The sequence below is a fragment of the Pseudophryne corroboree genome, chromosome 2 (assembly GCF_028390025.1).
Source record: "Pseudophryne corroboree isolate aPseCor3 chromosome 2, aPseCor3.hap2, whole genome shotgun sequence".
In the NCBI taxonomy this organism is placed as follows: Eukaryota; Metazoa; Chordata; class Amphibia; order Anura; family Myobatrachidae; genus Pseudophryne; species Pseudophryne corroboree.
Window position 1 is genome coordinate 782,228,187 of NC_086445.1, and position 20,617 is coordinate 782,248,803.

Consider the following 20,617-nt stretch of genomic DNA (forward strand, 5'->3'; position numbering starts at 1 on the left):
CTAAGTACACACTAGACACAACAAAGATAAAGGTTTTGCGCTAACCTGCTGATGGAAATATATAATTTTTTGTATATGAGTATTCCAATCTTTGGACAACCCGCTGCTGCTTCCAAAAAGAGGTATTTGCAAAACCTCTCATATTTAAATAAATAAAAACAAAAACAAAAACAATAGGAGCGGGGCTAGTGATCTCAGGGATAGGAATTTAATAACACACTCTTCTAGCGGCATGTACTGTAAGAAAATGTTAATATCACAATAAATATACAATTATCCCCACTATAACAGAAAATATAAAACAATAAAATCTTTTTTGTCCGTATAAGGGACTAATTAGTTGGTACATTTTTAGGATCACATCAAACATAAATAGTGTGCAATAATCCCAAGCAATTTATTCACTATCTTAAATGGAATATTCCACTAGTAAGCAATAATTAATGCAACAATATTTCTTATTTAAAATGTCCAGCACTCCTTGCTTCAGAGTCTACAATACTCCCAAGTAATGATTCACTGTCCAGGAAGGAGTATTTCACTGGTGGGTAGTGATTAGTGCAATAATGATTACGGCCTTATTCCAAAATGGAATAAATTAGTTTTTCCCCTCAAAATTCTACACACAATACCCCATAATGACAACGTGAAAAAAGTTTTTTTGAGATTTCTGCAAATTTATAAAAAAGAAAAAACTAAGAAATCACATGTACATAAGTATTCACAGCCTTTGCCATGAAGCTCAAAATTGAGCTCATGTGCATCCTGTTTCCACTGATCATCCTTGAGATGTTCCTACAGCTTAATTGGAGTCCACCTGTGTTAAATTTAGTTGATTGGACAATTATTTGAAAAGGCACACACCTGTCTATATAAGGCCCCACACTTGACAGTGCATGTCTGAGCACAAACCAAGCATGAAGTCAAAGGAATTGTCTGTAGACCTACGAGACAGGATGGTCTCGAGGCACAAATCTGGGGAAGGGTACAGAAAAATATCTGCTGCTTTGAAGTTCCCAATGATCACAGTGGCCTCCATCATCTGTAAATGGAAGAAGTTCAGAACCATCAGGACTCTTCCTAGAGCTGGACAGCCGTCTAAACTGAGCGATCAGGGGAGATGGGCCCTAGGCAGGGAGGTGACCAAGAACCCAATGGTCACTCTGTCATAGCGGCAGCATTCCTCTGTGGAGAGAGGTGAACCTTCCAGAAGGACAACCATCTCTGCAGCAGTCCACCAATCAGGCCTGTATGGTAGAATGGCCAGACGGAAGCTACTCCTTAGTAAAAAGCACATAGCAGCCCGCCTGGAGTTTCCCAAAATGCACCTGAAGGACACTCAGACCATGAGAAACAAAATTCTCTGGTCTGATGAGACAAAGATTGAACTCTTTGGCGTGAATGCCAGGTATCATGTTTGGAGGAAACCCGGCACCACTAATCACCAGACCAATACCATCCCTACAGTGAAGCATGGTGGTGGCAGCATCATGCTGTGGGGATGTTTTTCAGCGGCCGGAACTGGGAGACTAGATAGACTAGAATAGAGGGAAAGATGAATGCAGCAATGTACAGAGACATCCTAGATGAAAACCTGTTTCACATTGTCATTATGGGGTATTGAGTGTAGAATTTTGAGGTGAAAAATGAATTTATTCCATTTTGGAATAAGTCTGTAACATAACAAAATGTTGAAAAAGTGAAGCGCTGTGAATACTTTCCGGATGCACTACTTCAGCACATAAGAACTTGTTGGTACACATACCTCCAACAAATAATTAAACATAGTATATTAGTACTTATTTGTACACATTAGAATCTAGCAAATTCTTAAACAAAACATGTACAACTTTTTTGTACACAGTGTATAAAACCTATTTTATGCACTAAACTGTCACAAACCGGACCTCCAAAACCAGTTTCATGCACTAAGTGATGCCGCTTCATAGCGATTCATCACTCACCTGTCCTGCAGGACAGGTTTTACACTTGTACTTTGCATTATGGAGCTGGAACATGGGTGGTGCCATGATGATGTGAGTCAGCTGACTGTGATCCCTCCAGTGTGTGATCACTGCCACTCAATAGCTAGTGCTTCCTATTTAAAGTCCTCCAGGTACATCATCCATTGCTAATGTAACATCTGATGTTTCTTTGTTTCCTGGTCCTGTAAGTACAATATGTGGCTATTCTCATCTGTTGATCCAGTTGTAGCAGTTAGCAACATTCAAGTATTGCTTCTTCTTATCCTGCGTTCCAAGTTTCAAGTTTTGTAGCAGTTTATCCTGCTTTGTAAATCTCAAGTATAGCTACTGTTTATCATTTTTCTTCATGCACACAGTTTGTAGAAATAAATTATTTTAGACATGGGGCACAGCAATGAGCTGTGAAATTGGTGGAGCTGATGCACACTGTATACATATTTATTTTGCAGCTGAATCGAGAAATTCTGTGCACTGTGCATGCTCCACAGCTGTGTGTATGCATCTGTGAGTAATTAAGAGCCAAGCACATCACACTTGCATTTCCACTTGCTAGTACATTGGCTTAAATGGGTGGAAATGGAGCAGTCACGTGTAGGCAAATTGTAGTGAAGTTGTGCAGAGGGTATATAGACAGATTTTCAGTAAAGATGTGTGTAGACCATCGTGTTTTGGTTTTGGCTTTCGGTTTTGGCAAAACCACCCTCATATTTTGGTTTTGGTTTTCAGTTTTAGCAAAACCACCCTCAAGTATTTTGGTTCAGATTCAGATTTAATATTGTTTTTGGATTTCTTGAAAATTGCTAAAACAGCTACAAAATTTGGACCTATTTTTGTTCCAACAGTATAATTAACATCAATTTCATTAATTTCCACTCATTAACAGTAAAATTTGACCTCACTCTCCTGTGTGAAAGGGCACATGAAATCATGAGGGAGGGACTTACAAGCAATCCAAAACTCAAGATTCGGATTTTAAATCCAAGTTCCAAAACAAGCTATGCTACGAATTGGGACTCTGTTTTACTTGGATTCCTTAAATTTGGGTGAGTTAAGATTTCAAAATATCTAATGGCTTATCTCTAATTTGCAGGCTGTGCAAACACAGAAAACCATCTGTTTTCAGACAAACCTCTTGCACCAGTAATAGGGATAATGATAACAGCTATGAAGCCAAGCATATGGATAGGGGCAGTGTGGTCTCATCAGTGGCACCAAGAGGGGGGGGGGGGGAAAGTATTCTTTACCCAGGCCCAGGCCTGATGGAGGGGCACGAGGTGAGGGGGCTAGACCGCGCTGCCCCTCCCTCTCCGATGTAGACAGCGCCGGCATGGAGCCAGGAGAGAGAGGACACTGCCGCAGCCTTTCTCCCCAGCACAGCACACACGTGATATGTGCTGCACTGGGGAGAGAGGCAGATGCAGAAGGGTCCTCTCTCTTCCTGTGCGACATGCGGTGATGGTGAGTGATTACAACCCCCCCCCCCTCCAGCAGCCATCCCTGCCACCCCATGCTGTTCACCCCCCCTCCCCATCCTGTTCAGCGCATGCGGCCAACAGAATCTTTATTTTTAAATATTTTTAAATGATGAGGGCTGGCCTCAGCTTCCTGCATTTGCCATGCCCCTCCCTCATTATCTGTGCCAGGCACAGCTATCAATGCCCCTGCATACATGCGTACAACTCAGCGTATATGGATGGATACATTTAGTGCAAGTGTAATTGTGGCAGACTTGCAACTCCATATTATCCCCTTTGTGAAGATTTTTCTGCTGAAAAAAATAGTACAGACAATTGGAAAATGGGTACATGACAAAGAATGAACAAAATGGCCAATTTTCACGGAAGAAATTCAGCCAAACTCAGAACGAGGTGGAAAAGTATTAAAATTTTTACTCATCTGTAATAAGAACATTACACCTACAATTTCACTTTCTAACTGAGCTAGTAAAAAGTCCTGCATTTAGTATATAAATTAAGTTCTTTAGAATATTTTTTATTGCCATATTTTATAGTCAAGTAGACTCTTCCAGTAACATATTAACTTACTGTATGTAAATGTAAAATTGAGATACTAAACTTTATAAACCTATGCTGTGAAATGTGTATGTCTATTCTGTTGTGGAGCCTTAGGTGTACGCTAAAAAATACAGCATTGTACTTTTGTATGTTATCAAATGCATCAAAGACATTACATGCAGTTCTGCCTAACCTTGATGCACTACAATCCCCATGATACAGATGTGTCCTCATCCACATAGTGCTTTTGCTCCATATGGTGGGAGACGCCTGGCATGCCTTAGATACTGCCAGAAGGCAAAGATTTGTACTTTGTACATTTTGCACCATATTTTCATCGTAGCCACATACGGAGTCACTCACGGTATACAAGGGGCACTATATATGTACTTTTGTTACACAGGAATTGGTATACACTCACTGATTAACAGTGGCATAACTAGGGGTTGTGGGCGCCATGGCAGACCTGGAAGAGGGGGGTGCACTAGTGCAGTGTATCTAAACTGCGTTTTATTATGTCCGCGTCGCTGCAGCTCTTGATGTGGGTCTCCCGGCTGAACCAGAGTGTGCAGCGCTGGATGGGCTTGGGCTGCGCTCCCTCCCGGGTCTCCTCTAGCTGTTACATCACAGTCACTTGGACATACTGTACTTGCTGCGGGACGTGCGGAGCTCCCGGGCTGCAGAATCGTGCTCCCCGGCCAGCCTCCGCCCTGGGGACAGTGTGTCCCTGCTTCGGGGGTGTTTTATTATGTCTGTGGCCACTGTGGTTCATGATTCCGGCCCCTTCACTGTGTGCTGCGCTAGAAGGACAGGGGGTCACTCTCCTTCCCGGGTCTCTTCTAGATGAAGCTCCGCAGCCGCCCGGGAATATGTGCGTGCTGAGCTCCTGGGCTGCGGCATCGCTCTACCTGGCCCGCCTCCACCCCGGGGACACTGTGGCCCTGTTGCTGGGGAACAAGACCAGCTTCTTGGAGAACTGGTTAATGATTGCCAAGCTGGGGATGGTCACTGCCTCAACTACACCTGGACAAAAGAGAGGGCCCTTGATGCATTGCCTGGGATCCAGTTGCCTCATCACCAGCCCAGGTCTGTCTCTTGTGTTTGCGTCATGTATGTTTCATGCACTGTGTGTGTGTGTGTGTGTGTGTCACGTATGTATCATGTACTGTGTGATATGTATGTATCATGTATGTGTGTGTGTAATGTCTGTAATAATAACCTGTGGGAGCTGCTATTGTGTATAATACACCTGTATTACTGTACTGTGTATCACACATAGATGTAAGACAATGCCACATACACAAGTTGACACCTATATGTACACCAACATACACACGCTGACAAACCGACCTACACATGCTGACACCTATATGTAGACCAACAACACACACTGACACACTGACATACACACGCTGACAACTATATATACACACGCTGACACCTTTACATTCACTGACATACAAACACTGACACCTATATGTACACCAACATACACACGCTGACACTCCGAAATACACACGCTGACACCTTTAGATACACCGACATACACACACTGGCGTACCCATTTGACTCCCCCGCGCTGGTTACTTACCAACAGGGGTGTCAGTGCTGGCCGTCCCACTGCAGTAGATCCTTCCCCTGTTCTATACTCTCACTTCTGGCCCATCTTCCCACGCTCTCATCCTCACGTTCACTGTCCTTTAGGACATACGGGAGGACAGTGGAAGTGGGGGTGGTCCATATGAGTCTTTGCCTTCTCCATACATAAATATATCTACATTAATCCTAAAACATACCACCAGTGATTATTTAATTTGCTGTATGCTCAGCAACATTTGTACAAATTGTAATGCTTAATTAACAGTGTATAGGCATACACAGATAATATACTGTATGTGTTACCTGAAGATTGTTTCTTATTTTTGCCTATATGTATTTATATTGATTTACTATTGTCCTAAGTCTATATTTTTGCCTACAATTACTAGCACTACTTTGATGTTATGTTCAAAAATATAGCATGCAATACGTGATTAACAGGATGAATTTATTCCCCAAAAATTGGAAATCACTATTTACATTGGCTGACATTTGTATATATTTTTTGTCTATAAATATACATCCACATGTGCTACTTACTGTATATGCCTTACTAAACATAGCACACTTATCTGTACTGTTGTATGTTCACCAATCTTTGGACCGATTATTATTTCTTAAATACAGCCATTTGGCTACTTGAAATGACTGATTGGGATTCCATTTTCTCTGTCTAATTATTGTTAAATGTTTGTATTGTCTGTGAACTCAAAACGGGACACCTAAATCCCCTTTTTTAATGCATATCAATAAAATGTAATATTTTTAATAAATTATAGATAAAGAGTGCCCCTAAAAAAGAGTTTTCTTTTCTGTCCTCTATTACCACTGTAATATTCTGACTTGTGGGAGCACCACCAACTGAGAAATTATCGCATAGGATTCATACCTGGAACAATTCTGTTAAATGTTGGTACATATATGTCATAATATACCTGTGTGACCCCTGAGAGCAGATCTGTGTGGAATCAACACCATTCTCTTTGAGACCTATACATACACACCAACATACACACACTGACACCTATACATACACACACTAACACCTATACATACACACCAACATACACACACTGGCACCAACATACACACACTAACACCTATACATACACACCAATATACATACACACCAACATACACACACTGGCACATACACACAATAACACCTATACATACACACCAACATACACACACACACTGACACTTATACATACACACCAACATACACACACTGATACCTATACATACACACCAACATACACACACTGGCACCTATACATACACACACACACACAATAACACCTATACATACACACCAACATACACACACACTGACACCTATACATACACACCAACATACACACACTGACACCTATACATACACACACTAACACCTATACATACAAACCAACATACACACACTGGCACCTATACATACACACAATAACACCTATACATACACACCAACATACACACACACTGACACCTATACATACACACCAACATACACACACTGACACCTATACATACACACCAACATAAACACACTGACACCTATACATACATAGTGACATACAGTACACTGACATACACACATCGACATATACTGACATACACACACTGACAGTTATACATACACACTGACATACACACACTGACACATGTACATACACACACTGACACCTGTACATACACACTGACATACACTAACACACACACACTGACACCTATACATACACACTGACTTACCCACACTGACACCTATAGATACATACACACCAACATACACACACTGACACCTATACATACACACCGACATACACACACTGACACATGTACATACACACCGACATATACTGACATATACATTCTGACACCTGTATATACTAGTGATGAGCGGGTTCGGTTTCTCGGAAACCAAACCCCCCCGAACTTCACCCTTTTTACACGGGTCCGAGCCATACTCAGATTCTCCCGTATGGCTCGGTTAACCCGAGCGCGGCCGAACATCATCATCCCGCTGTCAGATTCTCGCGAGATTCGGATTCTATATAAGCAGCCGCGCGTCGCCGCCATTTTCACTCGTGCATTGGAAATGTTAGGGAGAGGACATGGCTGGCATCCTCTCCGTTATTGTTGAACTTGATTGTGCATTATTGGTACAGTGCAGAGTACAGTGCAGAGTTTTGCTGATCAGTGACCACCAATTATCCGTTCTCTGCCTGAAAAAAACGCTCCATATCTGTGCTCAGTGTGCTGCATATATCTGTGCTCACACTGCTTAATTGTGGGGACTGGGGAGCAGCTGTATTATATAGCAGGAGTACAGTGCAGAGTTTTGCTGCCAGTGACCACCAGTATACGTTGTCTGCCTGAAAAACACTCCATACCTGTGCTCAGTGTGCTGCTTTATTGTGGGGACTGGGGACCACCAGTATAATATTATATAGGAGGAGTACAGTGCAGAGTTTTGCTGACCAGTGACCACCAGTATATAATATATAGCATTAAGGTACAGTAGGCCACTGCTGTACCTACCTCTGTGTCGTCATTAAGTATACTATCCATCTAGATTCTATACCTGTGGTGCATTTCAGTTGTGCAGTTTGCTGACACAGTGATCACCAGTATATATAGCAGTACGGTACGGAAGGCCACTGCTGTACCTACCTCTGTGTCGTCATTAAGTACACTATCCATCAACATTCTATACCTGTGGTGCATTTAAGTTTTGCAGTTTGCTGACACAGTGACCACCAGTATACTATATATAGCAGTACGGTACGGAAGGCCACTGCTCTACCTACCTCTGTGTCGTCATTAAGTATACTATCCATCTACATTCTATACCTGTGGTGCATTTTAGTTTTGCAGTTTGCTGACACAGTGACCACCAGTATACTATATATAGCAGTACGGTACGGAAGGCCACTGCTGTACCTACCTCTGTGTCGTCATTAAGTATACTATCCATCTACATTCTATACCTGTGGTGCATTTTAGTTTTGCAGTTTGCTGACACAGTGACCACCAGTATACTATATATAGCAGTACGGTACGGAAGGCCACTGCTCTACCTACCTCTGTGTCGTCATTAAGTATACTATCCATCCATACCTGTGGTGCATTTCAGTTGTGCGCAGTATATATAGTAGTAGGCCATTGCTATTGATACTGGCATATAATTCCACACATTAAAAAATGGAGAACAAAAATGTGGAGGTTAAAATAGGGAAAGATCAAGATCCACTTCCACCTCGTGCTGAAGCTGCTGCCACTAGTCATGGCTGAGACGATGAAATGCCATCAACGTCGTCTGCCAAGGCCGATGCCCAATGTCATAGTAGAGAACATGTAAAATCCAAAAAACAAAAGTTCAGTAAAATGACCCAAAAATCAAAATTGAAAGCATCTGATGAGAAGCGTAAACTTGCCAATATGCCATTTACGACACGGAGTGGCAAGGAATGGCTGAGGCCCTTGCCTATGTTCATGGCTAGTGGTTCAGATTCACATGAGGATGGAAGCACTCATCCTCTCGCTAGAAAAATGAAAAGACTTAAGCTGGCAAAAGCACAGCGAAGAACTGTGCGTTCTTCTAAATCACAAATCCCCAAGGAGAGTCCAATTGTGTCGGTTGCGATGCCTGACCTTCCCAACACTGGACGGGAAGAGCTTGCACCTTCCACCATTTGCATGCCCCCTGCAAGTGCTGGAAGGAGCACCCGCAGTCCAGTTCCTGATAGTCAAATTGAAGATGTCACTGTTGAAGTACACCAGAATGAGGATATGGGTGTTGCTGGCGCTGGGGAGGAAATTGACAAGGAGGATTCTGATGGTGAGGTGGTTTGTTTTAGTCAGGCACCCGGGGAGACACCTGTTGTCCGTGGGACGAATATGGCCATTGACATGCCTGGTCAAAATACAAAAAATAATCATCTCTTCGGTGTGGAATTATTTCAACACAAATGCGGACAACAGGTGTCAAGCCGTGTGTTGCCTTTGTCAAGCTGTAATAAGTAGGGGTAAGGACGTTAACCACCTCGGAACATCCTCCCTTATACGTCACCTGCAGCGCATTCATCATAAGTCAGTGACAAGTTCAAAAACTTTGGGTGACAGCGGAAGTAGTCCACTGACCACTAAATCCCTTCCTCTTGTAACCAAGCTCCTGCAAACCACACCACCAACTCCCTCAGTGTCAATTTCCTCCTTACCCAGGAAGCCAATAGTCCTGTAGGCCATGTCACTGGCAAGTCTGACGAGTCCTCTCCTGCCTGGGATTCCTCCGATGCATCATTGAGTGTAACGCCTACTGCTGCTGGCGCTGCTGTTGTAGCTGCTGGGAGTCGATCGTCATCCCAGAGGGGAAGTCGGAAGACCACTTGTACTACTTCCAGTAAGCAATTGACTGTCCAACAGTCCTTTGCGAGGAAGATGAAATATCACAGTAGTCATCCTGCTGCAAAGCAGATAACTCAGGCCTTGGCAGCCTGGGCGGTGAGAAACGTGGTTCCGGTATCCACCGTTAATTCAGAGGCAACTAGAGACTTGATTGAGGTACTGTGTCCCTGGTACCAAATACCATCTAGGTTCCATTTCTCTAGGCAGGCGATACCGAAAATGTACACAGACCTCAGAAAAAGAGTCCCCAGTGTCCTAAAAAATGCAGTTGTACTTAACCACGGACATGTGGACAAGTGGAGCAGGGCAAACTCAGGACTATATGACTGTGACAGCCCACTGGGTAGATGTATTGCCTCCCGCAGCAAGAACAGCAGCGGCGGCACCAGTAGCAGCATCTCGCAAACGCCAACTCGTTCCTAGGCAGGCTACGCTTTGTATCACCGCTTTCCAGAAGAGGCACACAGCTGACAACCTCTTACGGAAACTGAGGAAGATCATCGCAGAATGGCTTACCCCAATTGGACTCTCCTGGGGATTTGTGACATCGGACAACGCCAGCAATATTGTGCGTGCATTACATCTGGGCAAATTCCAGCACGTCCCGTGTTTTGCACATACATTGAATTTGGTGGTGCAGAATTATTTAAAAAACGACAGGGGCGTGCAAGAGATGCTGTCGGTGGCCCGAAGAATTGCGGGCCACTTTCGGCATTCAGCCACCACGTACAGAAGACTGGAGCACCACCAAACAGTCCTGAACCTGCCCTGCCATCATCTGAAGCAAGAGGTGGTAACGAGGTGGAATTCAACCCTCTATATGCTTCAGAGGATGGAGGAACAGCAAAAGGCCATTCAAGCCTTTACATCTGGCCACGATATAGGCAAAGGAGGGGGAATGCACCTGATTCAAGCGCAGTGGAGAATGATTTCAACGTTGTGCAAGGTTCTGCAACCCTTTGAACTTGCCACACGTGAAGTCAGTTCAGACACTGCCAGCCTGAGTAAGGTCATTCCCGTCATCAGGCTTTTGCAGAAGAAGCTGGAGACATTGAAGGAGGAGCTAAAACAGAGCGATTCCGCTAGGCATGTGGGACTTGTGGATGGAGCCCTTAATTCGCTTAACCAGGATTCACGGGTGATCAATCTGTTGAAATCAGAGCACTACATTTTGGCCACCGTGCTCGATCCTAGATTTAAAACCTACGTTGTATCTCTCTTTCCGGCAGACACAAGTCTGCAGAGGTTCAAAGACCTGCTGGTGAGAAAATTGTCAAGTCAAGCGGAACGTGACCCGTCAACATCTCCTCCTTCACATTCTCCCACAACTGGGGGTGCGAGGAAAAGGCTAAGAATTCCGAGCCCACCCGCTGGCGGTGATGCAGGGCAGTCAGGAGTGAGTGCTGACATCTGGTCCGGACTGAAGGACCTGCCAACGATTACTGACATGTCGTCTACTGTCACTTCATATGATTCTCTCACCATTGAAAGAATGGTGGAGGATTATATGAGTGACCGCATCCAAGTAGGCACGTCAGACAGTCCGTACGTATACTGGCAGGAAAAAGAGGCAATTTGGAGGCCCTTGCACAAACTGGCTTTATTCTACCTAAGTTGCCCTCCCTCCAGTGTGTACTCCAAAAGAGTGTTTAGTGTAGCCGCTCACCTTGTCAGCAATCGGCGTACGAGGTTACTTCCAGAAAATGTGGAGAAGATGATGTTCATCAAAATGAATTATAATCAATTCCTCCGTGGAGACATTCACCAGCAGCAATTGCCTCCACAAAGTACACAGGGACCTCAGATGGTGGATTCCAGTGGGGACAAATTAATAATCTGTGAGGAGGGGGATGTACACAGTGAAAGGGGTGAGGAATCGGAGGATGATGATGAGGTGGACATCTTGCCTCTGTAGAGCCAGTTTGTGCAAGGAGAGATTGATTGTTTTTTTTTTTTGGTGGGGGCCCAAACCAACCAGTTATTTCAGTCACAGTCGTGTGGCAGACCCTGTTGCTGAAATGATGGGTTCGTTAAAGTGTGCATGTCCTGTTTATACAACATAAGGGTGGGTGGGAGGGCCCAAGGACAATTCCATCTTGCACCTCTTTTTTCTTTAATTTTTCTTTGCATCATGTGCTGTTTGGGGACAATTTTTTTGAAGTGCCATCCTGCCTGACACTGCAGTGCCACTCCTAGATGGGCCAGGTGTTTGTGTCGGCCACTTGTGTCGCTTAGCTTAGTCACACAGCGACCTTGGTACGCCTCTTTTTTTCTTTGCATCATGTGCTGTTTGGGGACAATTTTTTTGAAGTGCCATCCTGCCTGACACTGCAGTGCCACTCCTAGATGGGCCAGGTGTTTATGTCGGCCACTTGTGTCGCTTAGCTTAGCCATCCAGCGACCTTGGTGCGCCTCTTTTTTTCTTTGCATCATGTGCTGTTTGGGGACTATTTTTTTTGAAGTGCCATCCTGCCTGACACTGCAGTGCCACTCCTAGATGGGCCAGGTGTTTGTGTCGGCCATTTGTGTCGCTTAGCTTAGCCATCCAGCAATCTCGGTGCAAATTTTAGGACTAAAAATAATATTGTGAGGTGTGAGGTGTTCAGAATAGACTGGAAATGAGTGGAAATTATGGTTATTGAGGTTAATAATACTATGGGATCAAAATGACCCCCAAATTCTATGATTTAAGCTGTTTTTTAGGTTTTTTTGTAAAAAACACCCGAATCCAAAACACACCCGAATCCGCCAAAAAATTTTCGGTGAGGTTTTGCCAAAACGCGTCCGAATCCAAAACACGGCCGCGGAACCGAATCCAAAACCAAAACACAAAACCCGAAAAATGTCCGGTGCACATCACTAGTATATACACACACTGACACCTATACATACACACAGACATACACATGCTGACAGCTGTACATACACACCGACATACACTGACACAGGATCTTATGCTGATTTCACTATTTTGTCTATATTATCTCCTATCTGTCTGTCTTTCTTTCTATCTCCCACTGCTTTCACACTCTCCCTGGCATCACCCTCTCCTTGTGATCCACTGCTGTCAGCCTCATGCTATCAGTGAGATGATGCAGGGGGGAGATGATGTTGTGCTGAGAGACAATGCGGGGGGAGATGATGGTGTGCAGGGAGTCTCAGGCAGGAGGTGGTGTGCTGAGATACAATGGTGGGGTAAAGTGAGGGTGTACGAAGGGACTACGCAGGGAGGAAATGATGGTGTGGCTGAGAGACACAGGGGGAGATGGTATGGCTGAGAGACAATGCAAGGGGGAGATGGTGTGGCTGAGAGACGCAAGGGGGAAATGGTATGGCTGAGAGATGCAAGGGGGAAGATGATGGCGTGCTGAGAGACGCCGCAGGGGGCAGGATGTGAGTGTGGTTGAACCGCTGTTGTATGATGATGACCTTGTTAATATACTTACACAAACAGGCATCTTCTGGACAAAGGGGGTCATTCCGAGTTGTTAGCTCGTTAATTTTTTTTCGCAACGCAGCGATTAGTCGCTAATGCGCATGCGCAATGTCCGCAGTGCGACTGCGCCAAGTAAATTTGCTATGCAGTTAGGATTTTTACTCATGGCATTACGAGGTTTTTTCTTCGTTCTGGTGATCGTAATGTGATTGACAGGAAGTGGGTGTTTCTGGGCGGAAACTGGCCGTTTTATGGGAGTGTGTGAAAAAACACTGCCGTTTCTGGGAAAAACGCGGGAGTGTCTGAAGAAACGGGAGAGTGTCTGGGCGAACGCTGGGTGTGTTTGTGACGTCAAACCAGGTACGAAACTGACTGAACTGATCGCAGTTGCCGAGTAAGTTTGGAGCTACTCAGAAACTGCTAAGAAGTGTCTATTCGCAATTCTGCTAATCTTTCGTTCGCAATTTTGATAAGCTAAGATTCACTCCCAGTAGGCGGCGGCTTAGCGTGTGCAATGCTGCTAAAAGCAGCTTGCGAGCAAACAACTCGGAATGAGGGCCAATGTGATATCCTACATGAATAGGGAAAATGGAATGAAGATTCTGTCTTCCCAGGGAAGATCCATTTCTTCAGAGGTTCCCCATTGTGAAAAATATGGAATGGAAAGGGATTTTTCAAGAGTGACTAGAAACGGGTGGTGAGTCATGTTGACACCCCTCATTTTCAGTAACCATGCCCCTTCCTGAATGCGACCACGCCCATTTTTTTTAACGCACCTTCAGTGCACACAAAGTTTCATAGGCATGGGGGGGGGGGGGGGGTTTGCCGTTCACCATCTTGCCCTGGGCGCCAAAGACCCTAGTTATGCCTCTGCTGATTAAGCAAAACAATATTGTATGTGACGTAACCATTCATATCAGAATGTACATGTACTGCCAGACCCAATAGCAGTGTTCCTTTGTATTTGAAGTTTGCAGTAGTAGTGGCATGAATAAGATGTACAGTATATTCTGAGGAAAAAATCTAGTAGGAAGTTTGGCCAGACTAATTTGCAAAGTCCATAGTGCACAATTTCAGCAAATGTGTATGTGGACACATTAGCATGTTTGTTGATTAAGTCCAAGGATATCAATAGCATTGACCATTACATATCTTTTATATAATAAGTGTATTCTGAATTGTATAATTGGTCAATATTAAACTTTCTAGAGAAATATTTACAAGAACAAATCTGTAAAATCTGGGACTAAACTTGGAGGTCAGGGTCAGATACAAACTATACTGTACATTATGGCCACATTGATATGTTTATATATTATTACCACTGGCTTTATTATTTTATTACATATATGTTAATTAAGAGACATCTTTCAGTACATGAGTGCATGTTCATTAAAGTTTATTTGGATCTTGGGTTTCCCTAAATGGGCATACAGAGAAGCACATATATCTAAAAACATCTACATTGTGAATTTAGGCATAAAAATGTATAAAGATGTATACTGAGTCACACATATGTACAACCCATTTGTGTTAGGTGTATGCCAGGTGTGCAACTATTTATTTAGTATTTATTATCAGTTTCTTATATAGCGCGGCATATTCCGTTTCACTTTACAATTGGAATTGTAATAGAACAATACTGGGTTATCACAGACAGACATAGAGGTAGGAAGGCCATGCTCGCAAGCTTACAATCTATAGGGAAATAGACATTGATACACAAGACATACTGTAGATGCTATTGAACCTATTGCATAATGGTTCTGCCAGATTTCAAAGGTTCGTAATGGGCTGTATGCAGTGTCGGACTGGGGCGTGAAGGGCCCACCGGGGAATGCTGTGGTAGGGGCCCATGTTTAGGGGTGTGGTCAGTCTCCAGAGGGGGTGGAGCCAGCTGCTACATTGTATTGCCTAACCATTAGTGAGTGCATGGGCTGGGCCCCTTGACAAATAAATAAATACTGCTAGTGCATGCATGATAATGTACCAGATAAATATTGGCAATGCACTGTAGAGAATACATCATTGTCCAGTGCAGTATAAGGTAACATATGTATAAAGTATAATTCAAGAACACAGTCTGGAACCTGATCACTAGAGGAGGAGGAGAGCCCCCAGGCAGTGGGGCCCACCGGTGGTTTCCCCTGTACCCCTGTGGGCCAGTCCGACCCTGGCTGCATGATATGATCACACAGCAATGTTAGCTTGGGGCCAGGAGTATGTGAAAGTGAATAAAGACAAAATATGTGAGGGTGTGTATAGACTGTATAGAGGGGATTTAATTGGGTAGGAAAGCTTATGAAGGTTATGCAGTCAGTACTGGATCTGATAAGCTGGCCTGAAGAGGTGAGTTTTCATGGACTGTTTGAAGGCTTGGAGACTAGAGGAAAATCTTACTGTTCATGGGAGAGAATTCCACATAGTGGGAGTAGCGCAAAAAAGTGTCCCGAAATCTTGAATGGGACCAAGTAATACATGTGGATGAGAGATGCAGATCTTGTGCAAAGCGGAGAGGTTGAGTAGGGAGATATTTTGAGATGAGTGAAGAGATGTATGTTGGTGCAGTTTGGTAAATAGCTTATATGTAAGTAAAAGTATTGTATATTAAATACAGTAGAATACTGGTAACCAGTGGTGGCTCAGCAGACAATTAATGGTTTGTGAAGAAGATCAGTCTCACTGCTGCATCTAAATGAATTGTAGTGGTAAGAGACTATTTTTGGGAAGACGAGTAAGGAGAATATTGTGATGATAATAATAATAATAATAATAATAATAATAATAATACTACAGGAGTCTTGTGTAAGATATGGTAATATTTTGTATACATTTATTTATATGTATGTAACATGATTTTGAGATAGATTGAATGTGGGGAGTAAAGGACAGTTCAGAGTCAAGAATGATACCTAGGAGGTGAGCTTGTTGGGTAGGTTTGATTGATAAGCTATCAACCGTGATAGAGATATCAGGTTGGTAACTTCTATTGGCTGGTGGAAATATAATGAATTCTGTTTTGCAAATATTAAGTGTGAAGTGGCGAGATGACTTCCAAGATGAAATGGCAGAAAGGATTTAGTGACACAATACAGATGGTGATAAATCTATGGAGGATAGTTAGATTTGAATATCATATGCATACAGATGATACTGAAATCCGAAATAGCTGATCAGTTTGTCAAGAGATATGGTATAGCTTGAGAAAAGAAGGGGGACTAAGACTGAGCCTTGAGGTACTCCAACTGATAGAGGTAGTGAAGAGAAGGTGGATTCAGAGAAATGAACACCGAAAGAGCGATTACTGTAGATAGGTAAGATGAGAACCAAGAAAAGGATGTGTCCTGAAGACTTAAGGATTGTAGTATTTGTATAAGAAGAGAGTAGAAAACAGTGTCAATAGCAGCAGAGAGAGCTATAAGAATAAGAAGTGAGTATTGGCCTTTAGATTTAGCAGTAACCAGATCATTCACAACATTAGTCAGTGCTGTCTCTGTGGAGTGTTGTGAATGAAAGCCTGACTGATGTGGGTCCAATAAGTTGTGAGAGTTAAGAAAGTGTGTGAAGCAAGTGTAGGCAAGTCTCTCAGGTAGCTTGGCGGAACATGGAAGCTGGGAGATGGGACAGTAGTTTGAGAGAGAGTTAGGATAATATTGTTTTTTTTTAGAATGGAAGTAATCACTACATGCTTAAACAGCGATTAAAATAATCCAGTAGAGAGAGAGAGAGAGAGAGATTACAGATTTTAATTAAGATTGGGATAAGCACAGGAGACAGAGGTTTACTGATTTGGGAGGGTATAGAATCAAGGGGAGAGGTAGTAGAGAAAGAGGATAAGAAGAGTGTGGATACATCTACATTTGTGGAATCAAATGAAGATAAGGTGCCAGAGGGTTCAGGTATGGAGTTGAGTGGGTCACTGGCTAAGATCCATTTTCATTTTAAATCTCATTGTCCTTGAAATAGGAAGGAAGATCTTGTGCAATGATGGTAGCTGGTGGATTGGGTGAGGGAGGGGTAAGAAGTGTTTTAAATGTATTAGAACGTAGCATGGGTTAGTTGGAAATATGTTTGTTTGGCAGTGTCCAGAGTATTTTGAAAAGATTGGTAGATAATCTGCAAGGAAGTCACCTGGAGTATGTGATTGACCCCACTAATGTTCTACTTTACGTGACAGTTTTTGTTGGTGTCTTGTTAGTTTATAGTGCCGAGGTTGATATCTAAGTCTACGTGGAGTGTGATGGATAGCTGGAGCCTGTGATGGGTAGCTGATACATTTATATGTACTTACCCTTACTTGACCACCCCTCTCCCTCTCTAAATGCAATTCTAAGATGAGCACAAATCTAGATAATAATGCATTTTACTGCACATGTGTAGTGTGTAAATGAACATATTCATGAACTGCCAAAACTAACATTCATTCAACTTCATATCAGCCCATAATTTGTAATGCTCTTTCCTTATAGTGAGCTCCTATTTTTGCTGAAGCGGCAATTGAAGGTTCTTTGAAAGTTTACTCGTGGAAGTAGGGGCATGGATTGAGATGTTCCTAGTTATATGATAAAGTTATACAACTATATAAATTCATAGGCCTAGTATTGGTCATACCATGGTTGCAACTAGGGGGGGTGGGGGCCCTAAAGGGGTATGCGCCCTGGGTGACAATTATGAGTGAGCGCAGAGAACATTGACAGGAGACCCTAGGCTGCAACAGGCAGCAATCAGTGGCATGAGAGGAACAGCCAGCGGTAGGCACTGCATTACATTGCATTGAAATGCTGCTCCATGGAACCTCCCGGCTGCAGAGTCTGCAAACTCAGATGGAGAAGGGTAGACACTCATGATATCATGAGGCTGTGGGACCACTTTACCCTAGACCTGGAAGCTAGAGCCAGCGCGGAGGCACTGCTCAGCATCTGACCTCGGCTCACACAATGGGTTAACCCGGAGATCGGAGGGCACTAGCAACAAACGAATCAGTACATCTAACGATAATCTGATGGCACCAGGTCCCAGCTACCACCATCAAGGCCGCGCATAGGTGGCACAACCGTCAACCACTTGCAGACAGCCCACACATCTGGATATACTGGAAAAAGTAGATGGAGCACCTCTCCAATGCGCGGTGTAGGCTGCCTTAACCGTGTATACCTGATGAGGACGTTCCCACTCCCAAGACAGTAATACAACAATAAAATTGGTAATACACTATAGGGGGCGCCAAATGACAATGAATAAAAATAGTTCGTGGGTATACTAATAAATCAATAAGTTTGATACATCCCTTTTCAATACTTGGGTTCAAGCATATATGGAGTTCTTTGCATTCCTCATATGTAGAACAGCTTTCGCAGCAGGACCTCAATCGGCGATGTCATATGTAAATAAGAAGATAAGGAATATCGTGTAACACAGTTTTATTCCTTCACATAAAGTTTCATACACACTTAAGAACTTTAAAAGTTCGCATAGGCGAATATTTGAGGAATGTGAAGAAAGGCCTGGAAACTCATGCTTTATCTAACCATTTCAAAAAAATTCATAACTGTGATCCAGGACATATTTTACGTTTCGCAGGCATTAAACGAGTAGAAGCAAACCACCGCCAGAAAAATACCCCCAAATTATTGGCTAAGTTAGAAATGCAGCTAATCTACAAGTATAATACATTGATACCTGGGGGTCTCAATTCAGACTTTGAGGTCAAGTGGTTTTTGTGAACTTGTACTATATATTTATATATCTTTATATTTTGAAAGGAAGTCTCTTATAGATTGTGTTTTTTTGTTATATTTATTCATTCATCCCCATGATGAGGGGTATATATTAAAACATCAATTTTTGATTATTAGGTTTCACCATGGATTTTAAATGGACAATATTTATATTATATGGACTGCACCTTTAAATGTGGACTGTCGTCACCATAACAACCTGCACTAACATTGGAAGGAGAGCCAGGATATAAGAGAAACACCGCCCCGTGACATCTTTCACACTGACGTGGAGCGGAACTGAGGGCGGATATGACGTTCCGTCTAGGAGAGCGGACCCTGAGGGCGGAAGTGACGTCACGTCTATGGGAACGAACTCGGACTGTCACTTAGCAACTGGAGGGACCTGGCAATTACGATCGGTGGAGACTGACTAAGTTTGGTCTCATAATAGCAGCGTATTGAACCTTCAGTGAATCGCACATTTATAGTGATTAGGATGAATTAGGGATTATTAATACTGTTTTACAGAGACTTTATTTTAGATCCCCTTTATCTCCATGAGGATTATGGGATATTTAACAGGAAGTGGTAGCCATGGTAATAGGAATAAACATATGGAGGTGGCCATGTTTTACACAGATTTTTATCATTCATTTCTTAATTAATTCCAATCAATGCTGTGATTGGTAAGTTTGGAAATAAAAGCATTCTGGTTTTTATGGGGAGCACATCAGCCTTGAAAAAGGGCCTAGAAAGGCCTGAAACACGTCGGCGCAGCTAGAGGTGTCTCTTCGCTGGTTGTGGAAGGAGGTTTGCCGGAGAGTCCAGGACACCATTTCCCGGGAGGTTGCCTGGCAATAAGAACACGTTTGTTTGAGGATAAATATATCCTCAGACCATCCGGTAATTCTTTACTTTTACACTCAGCCTGGGGATTTTCCTATATGCTGCATGTGCTCTGTGCAGTATTATGAAACATTGTTTTATCTGGATTTTGATTTTATCTAAAAAAGTTATTAAGTGTGTATGAAACTTTATGTGAATGAATAAAACTGTGTTACACGATATTCCTTATCTTCTTATTTACATATGACATCGCCGATTGAGGTCCTGCTGTGAAAGCTGTTCTACGTATGAGGAATGCAAAGAACTCCATATATGCTTGAACCCAAGTATTGAAAAGGGATGTATCAAACTTATTGATTTATTAGTATACCCACGCACTATTGTCACACATCTGGATAAGCCATCAGCAGCACAGCCTTACCAGTTAGTGAAGGTATCCATTGGGCGGGACACTGTACTACCTCTGACACTTGCAGCAGCCCCCAGTGGGCTCAAAAGACACTTCTTAACAAAAGGAGATATGTAAAATGCTCACATATCTGTCACATACAGTACTTATTTGATATGATCATTCAGTGTTACAGTATATGCTTTTATATTTCTAAATAATAT

The 20,617-nt window shown here is 43.0% G+C and overlaps 1 long non-coding RNA gene across 1 annotated transcript; it reads left to right on the forward strand.

Annotated features, from left to right (window-relative positions):
- Nucleotides 1–2,141: 2,141 nt before the first annotated feature.
- On the forward strand, nt 2,142–20,249 carry LOC135051234 (uncharacterized). Its single transcript, XR_010242120.1, has 3 exons — nt 2,142–2,169; nt 2,869–3,028; nt 19,295–20,249. It is a non-coding gene; the product is annotated as an uncharacterized LOC135051234 (long non-coding RNA).
- Nucleotides 20,250–20,617: the final 368 nt, after the last annotated feature.